Here is a 15,842-nt window from a genome sequence, read left to right on the forward strand (position 1 = left end):
TTTTTTCAATTAAAATATTAAAATATCGTACAATAGTGGTTGCAATTGTTAAGGCATACTTTGCACTTATAGTGAGCGCTATGGTGGCGAGATGTTGACTACCTCGTCTGATATACAGGAGGTTGTGGGTTCGATCTCGACCCTGATGCCGCCTGTATATTTGGACATTGGATGTTCTCCCCGTGGTCGCGTGGAGTTTTCTCCACGTCCTCCGGTTTTTCCCTCCACATTCAGAATCAAGCGTTTATATAAGATTTGGCTGCTACAAATTTCCACGTGATAATAAGCCACTTCGTTGAGCTATTATTTGTCGCCAGGTCGCTTTTAAAAAATATCTATTAAGCTCAGTGGACCTTACATGGTAAAAAAAATGTTTAATAGTTGTAAAGCATTTCACCCAATCACCTTTCTATTCTTATTCTTGGTTCTTTCGGTAAAGTCACAGAGAAGGGAAACGATAAAATAATAAAAAACAATAAAAATATAAAACAATACAATTCTCACGACGTTTCGACTGCAACACAAGCAATCATCATCAGGCGTGAAAACCACAGCAAGAAAATTTGAAAAAAGTGGCGTTTTTTTTTAAGTTAGCACCACGGAGAGCGATTTGACAATTTGTTCAGATGGACGAGTCCATCTATGTTCGGAAAAGAGGAGGGGGGAGACGAAAATTATGGATGCGGTCTGAAAGCCACCATAAGTGTGAACAATCAATTAAGACCCGAAATGGTTGATCAAAATCCTTCCAATGATTGCTAAGCCAGAATCCATGTTCTCGGTTGAAATTGTCTCTGTGTTTGTATATGTGGATAGCCTCATGAACGAATCTCTCATGGTAGCCAGATGGCTTGCAAATAACCTATGTCTTCGAGAAGTCAATGTCATGTGAGCCTACTGAATTATAACAGTGATCTGCCACGGCCGAGGTGTTGGTCCTACCGTGTCTTAGGTCTGCTTTGTGTTCACGAATGCTCTAGACCAATTCTTCGACCACATAAATTCCATACACCCAGCCATCAGATTTACCATGGAAGTCGAAAAAGATGGCAAGCTACCTTTTTTGTATGTCCTGACAAAAAAGAGACCTGATGGTTCAATGAGCCACTCTGTCTACAGAAAAGCAGACCTAAAACACGGAAGGACCAACACCTCGGCCGTGGCAGATCACTGTTATAATTCAGTAGGCTCACATGACATTGACTTCTCCAAGACATAGGTTATTTGCCAGCCATCTGGCTACCATGAGAGATTCGTTCATGAGGCTATCCACATATACAACGCTTACGGTGGCTTTCAGACCGCATCCATTATTTTCGTCCCCCCCCTCCTCTTTTCCGAACATTAATGGACTCGTCCATCTGAACAAACTGTCAAATCGCTCTCCGTGGTGCTAACGTTAAAAATAACCGCCACTTTTTTCAAATGTTCTTGCTGTGGTTTTCACACCTGATGATGATCGCTTGTGTTGCAGTCGAAACATCGTGAGAATTTTATTGTTTTATATATTTTTTTATTTTATTTTATTGTTTCCCTTCTACGTGACTTTACCGAAAGAACCAAGAATATGAATCCCTGCAGTCATGAAAGCTTTAAATCAAAATTATTTCTATTCTTGACCAGTGTTTGGGATCTCAATGGGTACTCAATTCAGATCAAGTGGATCGGTGAGAGATCCTCATAATGATGTTATTGGGACTAGGGTCAATGGATTGGAACAAAAGGTCTCCAGGCACTACACCACTAGTGGATCAAACGCACACAAATGGCTTTTAAAGAACCCGCGTGTGCACACAATGAAAATCCCCTGCGTCATAATTAATTGTCTACGTGTTCAGGGAATTGCAGGTTAAGTGGTTGATAAGAGGCGGAGAAGACACAATCGCACAGCAGCTGGAGCCAGGCTTTAGATCACAAAGATAAATATGAAGCAGGGTCCAAGGTAGACAGGCAGACAATAGGTACGCAGGGAGTGAAAGGCAGCGAGGCAGACAGACAAATTGTCAGGAAAGGGAGGCACACACGAGGCAGTCAACAAAAAAATTGCAGACAGAGGGACGCATTTGGCTATAAAAAAGAATAATACGGATAAAAAAACCTGCTGGTAACTGCAAAAGAATTTAATATTGGGATGGAATCTTGCAATGCATCACATGGGAAGACAAGGCCTGTAATTGGAGTTAATCGTCCATACCTACTAGCCCAGTGAGCGCTAGGGGAAGACAAGTACTCTTACCTAATTGCACATTAAACATTCATTTCATTTCCTTATAATTCACACGCTGACCTTCTTTCCATAGCAGCCTCTATTGTTTAACTTTTTTTTTACTGTGAGCTATATTCATGGTGAAACTTGGGGTACAATTATTTAAATGTGACAAATGCAATGAAAATTACGTGACATATTCACATGTGAATGTCGAGAATCCAAACATAGAGACGCTGATGTATTTCCCCCAAAATGCAAATGTATTCATGGTCGTTAATTTACCTATTCATCACATTCACTAACTGTTAGGTAACATAAGGTGGTTATAAAAAACATTATTCAATTAACAAAATACTTTCAAAATTAGCGAAGCAAACACAGCTAGTGTGAGTGCTTCGAGACCCATCAGAAATGTGGATTCTAAAACAGAATGCTTGTGCTCTATATCTATATATAAAAAGCTACATGCTCTTATTAATGAGGGCTAATTGGCATGGCTGCATTTGTGTTTGAGGCATTTTGCACAAAGGAATAACTTCCTTACATGATTTTGTGACGCGCTTTAATATCTAATGGAATAAGAGCTGATACTTTAAAGAGTACATTGCGTGGGCACATGCAAAGTGGCAGGGAGTGCAGACGATGAATTCAAAGAGGTTTGTAAACAACTCCAGGCATGCCAAAAATGGTTGATTACAGCGCCGTATTAAAAACACTCGGCAAACAAGCAATGTTTAACACGTAGGCTTTCGCGACCAATATTATTCATAATAAAGGTTTTTGGGTTAGATCGCGTTTATTTATAAATGTGTCGTAACCCTCCACCACCCGACACGGCCAATCAGCAAAAAAAGTGTCACGTTGACAAAGGACAAATAATTCACTACTTTAGCCCACCGGTGTGTTGAAGAGTGAATCCACATTTACAGTTTGAGTACGACGTTTCGCTGGTAAATACATCCAGCATCATCGGGCAATTCGCCAGAATGGTAAAGCCCTCGCTTGCTCCCGGTTTTATATAGAGCAGCAGGGTGACGTCACATTTATAAATAAACGCGATCTAACCCAAAAACCTTTATTATGAAACGAGCAATGGTTGGGGAAGACAACCGAAACACAAAAAAACCCCGATACAAATCAGGGACAAACAGTTTTAATGCACGATTAATCAACGATTTAACAAAACAAGCACACGCACTCTGGTCATGGAAGAATAAATAACACGTGCGATGGAGTTGTGCAAGTGGTGAAATTGGCCTCATATCACTCGGAATAAATTGTGTCGCTGTCTGATATTTAGGCTTAACTGCAAAGTATGTCGCGCAGTGATCCGATGCACGTTTTGGCCGCATAGAGGTCACTGAACAATGGTTGCATACCAATTGATTTGCCTGAAGGTGATTCCGAAGTTTTATAGCAACAAAGAGACGTTGTAACTCTGTGTGTTACATCTTCGTATTTATGACAGATTATCACCTCCGTTCGCTCTCCAACCAATTCCCCCCCTCCACGTCAACTATGTCTATTCACATGGCGCTCAAGATCCTGATATTAAGCTTTCACTCCTTTAAAAAAAAAAGTCATGTTACAGAGCTTGCACATTTTTTTGTGACCTTCCACGGAGTTTGTGTTAGCAAATCAATAGGTCATAAACTCCATTTTCCAGACTTTTAAATGCAATAGACTGGAGGAGGGGAAAAAATGTATTTTGCCGTTTATTCAATAGTACGATGGCAAGGTTCAAGGTGGCTGGGTGAAGAAGAAAGCTGACAATAATGAGCCGGTAATAATGGTTCATTTCAGCCCGATGACCTGAATTTTCAACATGATAGATTTACTGCTTTTGCTCTGGCTCTGGGTCAAGAGATAAGCGCGTCATTATGATGATACGTGTTGGCTGGCGTGCGACGGCACGCTTGAGCAAGCTTCCCCAATTTCATTTCACATTGGTGCTGCAGTCATTAAGTGCACACAAGAACAGTACTTTTGTTTACACTGCAAATGTGCAGGGCTGTGATTAGGGAAAGCGCTGTGTGTGTGTGTGCAAGTGCTATGCCCATCTTTGTGCACGTACAGTGAGGGAAAAAAGTATTTGATCCCCTGCTGATTTTGTACGTTTGCCCACTGACAAAGAAATGATCAGTCTATCATTTTAATGGTAGGTTTATTTGAACAGTGATAGACAGAATAACAACAACAAAATCCAGAAAAACGCATGTCAAAAATGTTATAAATTGATTTGCATTTTAATGAGGGAAATAAGTATTGGATCCCCTCTCAATTAGAAAGATTTCTGGCTCCCAGGTGTCTTTTATACAGGTAACGAGCTGAGATTAGGAGCGCACTCTTAAAGGGAGTGCTCCTAATCTCAGCTTTTTACCTGTATAAAAGACACCTGTCCACAGAAGCAATCAATCAATCAGATTCCAAACTCTCCACCATGGCCAAGACCAAAGAGCTCTCCAAGGATGTCAAGGACAAGATTGTAGACCTACACAAGGCTGGAATGGGCTACAAGACCATTGCCAAGCAGCTTGGTGAGAAGGTGACAACAGTTGGTGCAATAATTCGCAAATGGAAGAAACACAAAAGAACTGTCAATCTCCCTCGGCTTGGGGCTACATGCAAGATCTCACCTCGTGGAGTTGCAATGACCATGCGAACGGTAAGGAATGAGCCCAGAACTACACGGGAGGATCTTGTCAATTATCTCAAGGCAGCTGGGACCATAGTCACCAAGAAAACAATTTGTAACACACTACGCCGTGAAGGACTGAAATCCTGCAGCGCCCGCAAGGTCCCCCTGCTCAAGAAAGCACATATACATGCCCGTCTGAAGTTTGCCAATGAACATCTGAATGATTCAGAGGACAACTGGGTGAAAGTGTTGTGGTCAGATGAGACCAAAATGGAGCTCTTTGGCATCAACTCAACTCGCCGTGTTTGGAGGAGGAGGAATGCTGCCTATGACCCCAAGAACATCATCCCCACACTCAAACATGCTTTGGGGGTGTTTTTCTGCTAAGGGGACAGGACAACTTCACCGCATCAAAGGGACGATGGACGGGGCCATGTACCGTCAAATCTTGGGTGAGAACCTCCTTCCCTCAGCCAGGGCATTGAAAATGGGTCGTGGATGGGTATTCCAGCATCACAATGACCCAAAACACACGGCCAAGGTAACAAAGGAGTGGCTCAAGAAGAAGCACATTAAGGTCCTGGAGTGGCCTAGCCAGTCTCCAGACCTTAATCCCATAGAAAATCTGTGGAGGGAGCTGAAGGTTCGAGTTGCCAAACGTCAGCACCCGTTAAGATCAGTGGGGACTGATCTTAACGGGTGCTGGGCCTCCCCGAGGTTGACTCAGCCTGAAATGAGTACTTGATAAGGTGTGTAAATATCAGCACTGGGGAGACAAAGGTAGCACTGGGAACTCCATTCCATTGTGCAGTGCCACCATTCAAAGGTGCTTGCAAACATCACTTGCCGGAACAGTCTATAATGGCGACATGGGTGTCTTTGTATCTTTGTGTATAATCTACAAGGCTACACTTATCACATGCAAAATACATGTCATGTATTTGACATTGATGATACCGGGCATGCGTTTACGTTAATATTGGCAGAGGCAATGCTAAATAAAATTAATGTGGCACCTTTGGCACGAAGTAGTATTGCACGTATTTTTTTCTGTGCTGCATTCTACAAATGCAACTAATGTACCGGAATAACATAAAAAAACTAAAACAATCTATATTTTTCTTATTTTACTGGGTTAAGTCCACTGAGCTATATAGCTATTTTTCAAAGTGACTTAGCCACCAATGATAGCTCAACTTAGTGGCATATCATGTGGAAATGTATATCAGCCCAATACTCTAAAGGCATTTTTCGAAATGTGGAGGGAGAAACCGGAGGACCCGGGGAGAAAATGCGAACTCCAAATATACAGCAGCAGGCGTCAGGGTCGGAATCGAACCCACGACCTCCAGCGTGCCAGGCGAGGTAGTTAACATCTCACCACCGATTAATATTCAGGTTTAGTTTTACTCATTTTAATCGAACTGTGCTATCAGTGTCATGTGAAGAGACAGGGAAATCCCTGCAGGACTCTCACAGAGTGGTGCGATGTGACAGGTTCGAGAAGGGTTAACAGAAACGAGACTGGACGAGGAGACATGTCCCCACACGCCCCACTACAGACAGATTCACATGCCCGTGACAGTTCACGCAATAGTCTTACTTCCCAGCCATAGAATTTAGCCACAGCGGAAAACACCAAAATATAACAGAAACACGATTTTTTTTTTCAAATCAGTTTTTTTGGGATCCTGAATAATTATGATCTACTCTTAGTAAACTATATTTCACAATTTAAATGACGGTATTGATATATTGATAGCAATTCCATGACAATAGAGTACAACGTTCTGCCTAGAAGTAGATTTGTGAAAAAAATCATACCAACAAACCTGAAAATTCGTTTTTGGAAAAAAAATCCTAACGTAAGAACACGTACAGAAAACAGGAATCTCTCTATATGTGTGTGGGTACACGTGGTTTATGCAGCAACAACAACAAACCCCCCTCCCACCACCCCAAAGTACAATAAATCAGTAATTTAGAAAATCAATTACCTGCAGGTTAGCGTATCTGCATTGTATTTTACAGTAACCAGGATAGTAAAATGCACAATGAATGTGTGTTTGTACGCTTGCACTGCCAAGATAATGCTAGCTTAAAAAAAAGAATCAAAATTTACACTAAAAAAAGTGAAGACCAAAAGCCATCATGAGTTAAATCTGAATGAAAAGTTCTTTCTACAATAGTAATATATTATGATGCCAAAATAAATGCAGATTCATATGAATGTAAAACTACACATATATTCTGCCTAAACTAGAGCATATTTAATTAGATATCTTGTATGTGGAAATCTGCACATAATTAGCCTCGCCTAACATTTCATTATCTTTATTCCAATAAGGTACCAATACAATTTTGGAATACAAATGCTTGTTCGCTGTCGTGTCATTTACTGCACAACCCATTCACGCCTCTCGCTCGCGGATAGCCTCAAATGGACTCGTAGAATCTGTATTCTTGCTGTGCGACGACTGTATGACAAAATGAAAACTACACGTGACTTACAGCCCTTGTCAAAGCTAATATAATATACTGCCGCCTGTAACAAAGCAGCGTGAGCAGCCGTGCACCTCAGGCCCACCATCACACAAAGCCAAGCCACAGGGGACACCTGGGGGTTAAAGCGAGGGTCGGGACATGACACGTGTGTTTTATAGCAGCAAGTGCTGTAGAAACAAGCCGGTGTTTGACACAATGCACACACAGCACAAAGCCACCGCAAGACAAATGTCCGCCCCGTTAGCGGTGCCTGTGTGAGCGCCAGAAAATGAGGTCACTGCCAGATCCCCGAATAATCTATGTCGTCACCTCAACTGCTCTCTGCGGGCATTTAGATGTTGAAACAACAATGGAGACACGGAACCATTACGAAGGTTATCAATATTGACGGATCCAGGAATCATTAGGCATTCATCCGTGTTAGCAGCGTACGTCAATGCGAGTCAATACGTTTGAGGGCGATAGAGAAATCAAGATTTAATTTCGGGACATAGATTGAGGGCTTGAGTGACAATTCAGTGCACCCTTTGTCTTGTAATGTACGTCCTTTTTTGACAGACAAAACTCGATCTTAAAGAGTGATATCAGCGAACATTTTGTCTCCAATAAATGATGGCGTAATGGAAAAGAGTACACTTTTACACGTGGTGAACGTATTTAATGCCAATCTTCATCAAATCTAAAACTTGCTCAAGGTAATGAGACAGCAAGATGATATTTACATATATCAAGTATATGCCACTCGTCAGGTGGAGGAAAGTTCAAATTCCGGTCAGGAGTGAACTCAAATGAATTAATTCCTCCAGGCTCAATCAAATGAATTCCACGTTGTGGGAAGTCAACAGTGGTTTAGAATTCATATTATTTGGGTCTTTTGGTAAAGTCACGTAGAACAATTTTTTTTTTTACAAAACACTACGACGTTTCGATCGCAACACGAGCAATTCCTCCTGATGACGATTGCTTGTGTTGCGATCGAAACGTCGTAGTTTTTTGTTAATTTTTTTTTGTTCTACGTGACTTTACCGAAAGACCCCAAAGAATATGAATGCCTGCAGTCATGAAAGCTTTACGTCAAGATTTGATGGTTTGGAATGTAAAATTTACACTTCGAGGCAATGCGCATCTCCCCGTGGCTGTTTGCGTGAGAAATCACTTTGGTTTGACTGTTTGTGTAGTACTCTTCTACCCACCACGTGTTCGCTCGAGGTAATGAAATTCCTAAAATACCATGATAATAGCATGGAAAATATACTTGGAGATATTTTTTTGGCTGTGGTGTAAGGTCTCATGTACAATGAAACTTACCCATGAGTACTATGATTGACAGACTGACTCCCAGATGTACAAATTAAGATGTAATAAAAAAGTGAAATAGACCACACAATTACATAAAGTAATACATATTATTTTGTTATTCATGAAACAGTTAATTTCTTGAACAATATTTGCATTGGGATCTACAAATGAAATACACCTTACAAATATCAAATTATTTTTATTATTTGCTTTCCCAGTCAGGACCATTATTTAACGTATATATAAAAGTGCAGCCCTGCAATGTCCTGCTCATACCACCGATGTGGATGTTGTGAGCGTCAGACCTTGTCGCACGATGTTGACAAGTGACCCCTGTCCAGACTCGATAGAGGTCTCAGGGCACTCCTTAGCTCCACAATGCTGCTGATGAAGCGGTTATCGCCTTGCTCGTCGAGACAAGTGGGCAATTATTATAAATAAAATAACCACTGCTGGTGTAAGGACTTCTGATAGAGGAAACGCCGTGGTGGTGAGATGTTGACTGCCTAGCCTGGTATACAGGAGGTTGTGGGTTTGATCCCGATCATGACACCTGTATATCTGGAGTTTGCATGTTCTTCCCCGTGGTCATGTGGATTTTTCTCCAGGTTATCCAGTTTTTCCCTCCACATTTAGAACCAACATGCGTTTCGAGTATTTAGCTGCTAGAAATGTCCACGTGATAAGCCACTTAATTGGGCTATCATATGTGGCCAGGTCGCTTCTGAAAAGAGCTCTATAGCTTAGTGTGCCTTATCTGGTAAAATGAAAATAAATTTTGATTTAAAGCTTTCGTGACTGCAGGGATTCATATTCTTGGTTCTTTCGGTAAAGTCAGGTAGAAGGGAAACAATAAAATAATAAAAATATAAAACAATAAAATTCTCACGACGTTTCGACTGCAACACAAGCAATCATCATCAGGTGTGAAAACCACAGCAAGAACATTTGAAAAAAAGTGGCTGTTATTTTTAACGTTAGCACCACGGAGAGCATTTGACAATTTGTTCAGATGGACGAGTCCAACTATGTTCGGAAAAGAGGGGGGAGACGAAAATTATGGATGCGGTCTGAAAGTCACCATAAGCGTGAACAATCAATAAGACCCGAAATGGTTTATCAAATCCTTCCAATGATTGCTAAGCCAGAATCCATCTTCTCGTTGAAATTGTCTCTGTGTTTGTATATGTGGATAGCCTCATGAACGAATCTCTCATGGTAGAAAAATGGCTTGCAAAGAACCTCTGTCTTGGAGAAGTCAATGTCTTGTGAGCATACTAATTATAACAGTGATCTGCCACGGCCGAGGGGTTGGTCCTACCGTGTTTTAGGTCTGCTTTGTGTTCACGAATGCGGTCTGAGACATGTCGTTTGGTTTCTCCAATGTAACTACTACCACAGAGGCAACTTAGTTTGTAGACGCCAGGATACTGTATGTCCAGAATCACATCTTTTACAGACGGAACCAGATCACGGATTTTATGTAATGTGTTGAATCGGACCTGGATCTTGTGTTCATTCAAGATTTTGGAGATCTTTTTTGTGATCCCTGCAATGTAGGGTAAAGTGATGGATTTGAAAGGCTCCTCAAGAGGGTCCTTCTTCATGGTTGGAGTGATAGCTTTGCGGATTGTGTAGTCGGAGTAACCATTAGCCTTAAGAGCTTGGTGTACATGCTTGAGTTCACTGGCTATGTGTTCCTGGTCGGATATGCATTGGGCTCTATGGTGCAGAGTCTTGATGAGGGAATTCTTCTGGGATGGATGGTGGTGGGAATCCGGTTTCAGGTAAGCATCTGTATGGGTAGCTTTTCTGTAGACAGAGTGGCTCATTGAACCATCAGGTCTCTTTTTTATTAGGACATCCAAAAAAGGTAGCTTGCCTGCTCTAGACCAATTCTTCGACCACATCAATTCCATACACCCAGCCATCAGATTTACCATGGAAGTCGAAAAAGATGGCAAGCTACCTTTTTTAGATGTCCTAATAAAAAAGAGACCTGATGGTTCAATGAGCCACTCTGTCTACAGGAAAGCTACCCATACGGATGCTTACCTGAAACCGGATTCCCACCACCATCCATCCCAGAAGAATTCCCTCATCAAGACTCTGCACCATAGAGCCCAATGCATATCCGACCAGAAACACATAGCCAGTGAACTGAAGCATGTACACCAAGCTCTTAAGGCTAATAGTTACTCTGACTACACAATCCGCAAAGCTATCACTCCAACCATGAAGAAGGACCCTCTTGAGGAGCCTTTCAAAACCATCACTTTACCCTACATTTCGGGAATAACAAAAAAGATCTCCAAAATCTTGAATAAACACAAGATCCAGGTCCGATTCAACACATTACATAAAATCCGTGATCTGGTTCCGTCTGTAAAAGATGTGATTCCGGACATACAGTACCCTGGTGTCTACAAACTAAGTTGCCTCTGTGGTAGTAGTTACATTGGAGAAACCAAACGACATGTCTCGGACCGCATTCGTGAACACAAAGCAGACCTAAAACACGGTAGGACCAACACCTCGGCCGTCGCAGATCACTGTTATAATTCAGTAGGCTCACATGACATTGACTTCTCTAAGACAGAGGTTCTTTGCAAGTCATCTGGCTACCATGAGAGATTCGTTCATGAGGCTATCCACATATACAAACACAGAGACAATTTCAAGAAGATGGATTTCAAGAATATGGATTCTGGTTTAGCAATCATTGGAAGGATTTGATAAACCATTTCGGGTCTTCATTGATTGTTCACGCTTATGGTGGCTTTCAGACCGCATCCATAATTTTCGTCTCCCCCCTCCTCTTTTCCGAACATAGATGGACTCGTCCATCTGAGCAAACTGTCAAATCGCTCTCCGTGGTGCTAACGTTATAAATACCGCCACTTTTTCAAATTTTCTTGCTGTGATTTTCACACCTGATGATGATTGCTTGTGTTGCAGTCGAAACGTCGTGAGAATTTTATTGTTTTATATTTTTATTATTTTATTGTTTCCCTTCTACGTGACTTTACCAAAAGAACCAAGAATACAATGAAATAGTTTAGTTTGGCGTAGCCTTTTATACAGCTGGGTGGACAGCGGAGAGGGGATTTAAAATAAACCCGCCCATTGCTTCAACTGCTGCTCCAGGAGATTAAACAAATGACGTCTGGGAGTCCATAATGCTAACAATTACACCACAGCAGCAGCGCCAAGTTATATATAGAGAAAGCTATATATAAATAAACAAGTACATTGATGCTATTTAATACATTTTCAGTATGTACTTCAAGAATCAATGCTGAAATAAACCCATTATTGCGGCAGAATGGAATGCTTCAAGTACAGCTGAACTAAATCAATGCTATCCTGGCACTAATCCAAAAATGTGAGAATTAAACCAACTGCTATAGTAGCATGTCCATACTATTTCAGTCCTATATACTTAAGTTATATAAACTCCAGTGATAATTAAATGATTATGCCGTGCTTTGTGTGTGGTATCTCAGATTACTTAAGGGATCTCGATAAAAATATACAATTCAGCAGGTACTGACAAATTCAGGTTATTTTTTTTTTAAATCAGGTGGTAGATCATCAGCCATAATGCACTGATGTGTTTCTGATTATGAAAATTATTAAATTGCGGCACTGTATGAAAATTTTACTAAACGTAGCAGGTCTCTCACTTCAGTATTTTTATTTGCTGGGGTGTACAGATGGCTTTGACTCGTGCTATTAACCGTATCCAATATGGCATTTTGCTATTATAGGTAGAGTGGCTATAGAGGGGCAATGTTGCATTGACCTTCTGGGAATGGCTTAAGGGAGGCATTATTCCAACACAAGAAAGGCATGCCAAAATTATTCACCGCATTTTTGAGGCTTCTTACAAAAGCACGCAATTACAGTGCATCACTTTGCTGACCTACAAGAGGATTACATTTTTATCTCTGGTCAAATACAGAATACTGGGTTAAGCAAATGCACGGATTAATGATAAAAATATATAAGCCAAATTTTACCACTAATGTGCAAGATAATTGTGCCAAATGCTGATTCTCATTGTGGACATGTCAATTGAGCTATTAAAACATCTCAAATGATAGCAACACATTTTTATGTAGTTCACATTAAATCAATCTGTGTCATCTCCATGTGGACTTTCTGATGATTCAGGCAGGCAACTATAGCCAGCTGCACAGAATGTGCATTATGGTTAAACTGCGTATGCCATTGATACATCTAAATGAGTAATATCCAGCTGGAGCACTTATTTCTATGTGAACATGACTAAATATTTTATGAGCCTTTTGCCTTGCATTATCTTGTTTGAAATGCCATGTACTGTTTGCTCATATGTTTATATGTCTAACATGTTCATTCGCCCGTGGATTTTATTGTTCCTACAACATGAGTATCGCAATAACACAAGTCAATTCATTTTTTGGTAGCTGCCATGTGGAGGGACGTATATAAATGTGAACATTGTCGCAGAAGTCACGTAAACTTTTCACGGCATTGCCCTTGTGATGGGATATTGCATTCTGCATGGTTTAACGTTGTCTCCCGGTGAAAACCTGCCTTATTTATTCCATTATTGGAAATGTATGCCACTTACTGAGAATCAATCAAAATAATCGTGCAGCCAGCTCTTTCAATCATTGCAGTGCACCACCGTCACTGCATCTGCACAGTGCAGCGGCAACAGCAATTTACCTGACAACTCGCTGCCGCAGTTTGTCAATGACAAAGGCGCATTCACAAGTACCATATATCGGTGCCGGTGAATAAATATTTCATGAGCTTACATTTAAAAACGTATCCAAATCCGAGAAAGATGACTTGCTAACATTTCTGGCAGGATTTGAGTCAGATGTTTGCATATTGAAAAATTCGCAGGCGTAAATGTGTATTCAGATTGTAACATTTTTTTTAATGGGTAAAAAAAACCAAGCTTTCAACGCACACACCTTTATTTGCACTTAAAAGTAGAAGATACATTATTTTAACCCCGGAATTAATGAAACTACATGAGCTCAATAAAAGTGGGGGGCTTGCATAAAGAAGATTAAACATATCGAAAGGAAGCCACTCACTTTTTATTGAGCACATCAAATTTTATTAATTCCATGGTCAAAATAATTTATTTTCTACTTTTGAGTGCAAATGAAAGTGTGTGCATTGAAAATCTTGTTTTTATTACCTAATAAGAGTTTGTTCGGTGTACTTGTTGCTCTTGCGCTAAGGAGCAACAGCGGCCGCTCCGGCGCCATGATGAGCGGTGATAGAAGCGCGCCTCTCATTGGTCAGAGGCTGGCCAGCAATAGCCGCTGTGATTGGGCCAGACGTTTGCAAGACGTCGTCGGCGGGCGCGACCATTCGTGATTTTAAAAAAAGGGGGAAGGGGGGGGGGAAATCTACGATTATAATTATTGAGTAAAATATACGGTTATTAATTAGTAAAGTGCACGATTTCAACTAGTATAATTTAGGATGATTAATCAGTAAAATATACGATTATTAATGAGTAAAATGTACGATCATGAATTAGTAAAATATACCATGAAGAATTAGTAAAAGGTACGATTGTTAATAAGTAAAATGTTGTAAAATATACGAATCGGACCACAATGGGCAGGACCTGGGCCGTTTTAAAAAAAATGAATATTGTCACACGAAGCGGCGAGTTTGCGTATAACATTTCAGCTCGCGAGGCTTCGTAGATCCCAAGATATTAAGCGTCAAAGATTCCAAAGCATATCAACGAACAACAGTGCGAATTCAATAAAAGTTTGTAATAAAAAAATAGTACATTTGTGAAAAACTATAGAATCTAAGTTGAAAAGCTACATTTAACATACATGCACCAACAGAATGTTTGTATTATCTTTAGAGTTTTTTTAAAAATGAAATAATCACTCTGCTAACAGAGGTGAGGTCACTTTGTATTCATAACATGAACCAAATTGAGCCAGCACATCTTAACCAGTGTGTTCACGCCACACGTCGCCAATATATACTACTCAGAAATGCACGTAAATACATCACGCAAAAAATTAACCCGACCAATATTATACACTAACAAGCACTGGTGCTCCAATGAACTCAGTCAACTCATACTATTCAATTCACCCTGCATTTATGCAGTTCAATGAAAAATAGGACTGCATGGCCAATGCCTATTAATGGGATCAAGCTGGGTCCCTTATATGTGGACAAACAACTTTGTCATTATGGAAATGCAAGCCCACCATAAAAAAACTATAATCTTACTAGGTGCCCCATTTCACTGCTCTTTAAGGGGAAGAGTGGTGGTGAGCAGTCATTATGGTCACTGACTGATGTTAGCTCACACGACTCGGCCATAGATAAAGACACACCATGTGCACTTTTTGTCTGCCGCTCGGCTAATTGCCCCTAACCGGAGCAATACATTCATAAAGGTAATGGCATGAAAGGCGAACATAAAATAAGCAGGTATTTTGGCGAAGAAATTCTGCAGTAGATTTCTATCACGTGAGAATAACATATGAAATAGCTGCGATTGGAAAATAAGTATGCAACTTTAAAAAACAAAAATTGCATTTCAGCTCGAAATTTTCGGTGGCGCGGGGGTGATTGTATTTACATCCCAGCGTGCAAACATGCGAACCTTTAGCGCGGTGCACGAATGCCGCGCTCAAAATAAGCGGGGTGTTAATCGCAGCGTGTGCTCGACACACACACACCCCGCGACGCGACGCGCTGCTGCTGTTGCTGAAGCTGCCTAATTGAGAACTATTTATGTAGGTCAGCACTCGCCTGGAACGCTGGCAAGTCAACGCAACACAGACCGAGGGGGGACCATTTGTCACCCTCTCGCGTGGGTGTTAGTAAGTGTCTGCATGCATGCTGGACAGCAGCCCTTGCTGGGCAGGCGGCAGGGATGGCGCCGCAGCGTCGTCGCAGGCTGCAGGGGGCTCTCCTGTGTGCGCTTCTCGTCCGGACACTGCCGGCGTGTTGGGAACGGTTTTCAGGAATGGAAATCTACGAGCAAAAAGCCCGGTTGGGGTTTGGTTTGCTAGGCAGAGCGTTGTGCTTTATTAACAAAAACCATCACAGCACCCCAGCACAGAGCCCAAAGGCTCAACATGCCAAGCAGCCAGCAACGTGGATCACAATTGAAGGGGTAATTGAAAATAGTTAATTTTT

At 41.2% G+C, this 15,842-nt stretch overlaps 1 protein-coding gene across 6 annotated transcripts in view; it reads right to left on the reverse strand.

Moving 5' to 3' along the window:
• Nucleotides 1-15,842, reverse strand: part of LOC116942379 (voltage-dependent calcium channel subunit alpha-2/delta-2-like) — a 155,735-nt gene that overhangs the window by 81,309 nt on the left and 58,584 nt on the right. The window lies entirely within an intron of this gene.

Source organism: Petromyzon marinus, chromosome 14 (assembly GCF_048934315.1).
Source record: "Petromyzon marinus isolate PM22_M1 ecotype Great Lakes invasive population chromosome 14, UKy_Petmar_22M1.pri1.0, whole genome shotgun sequence".
In the NCBI taxonomy this organism is placed as follows: Eukaryota; Metazoa; Chordata; class Hyperoartia; order Petromyzontiformes; family Petromyzontidae; genus Petromyzon; species Petromyzon marinus.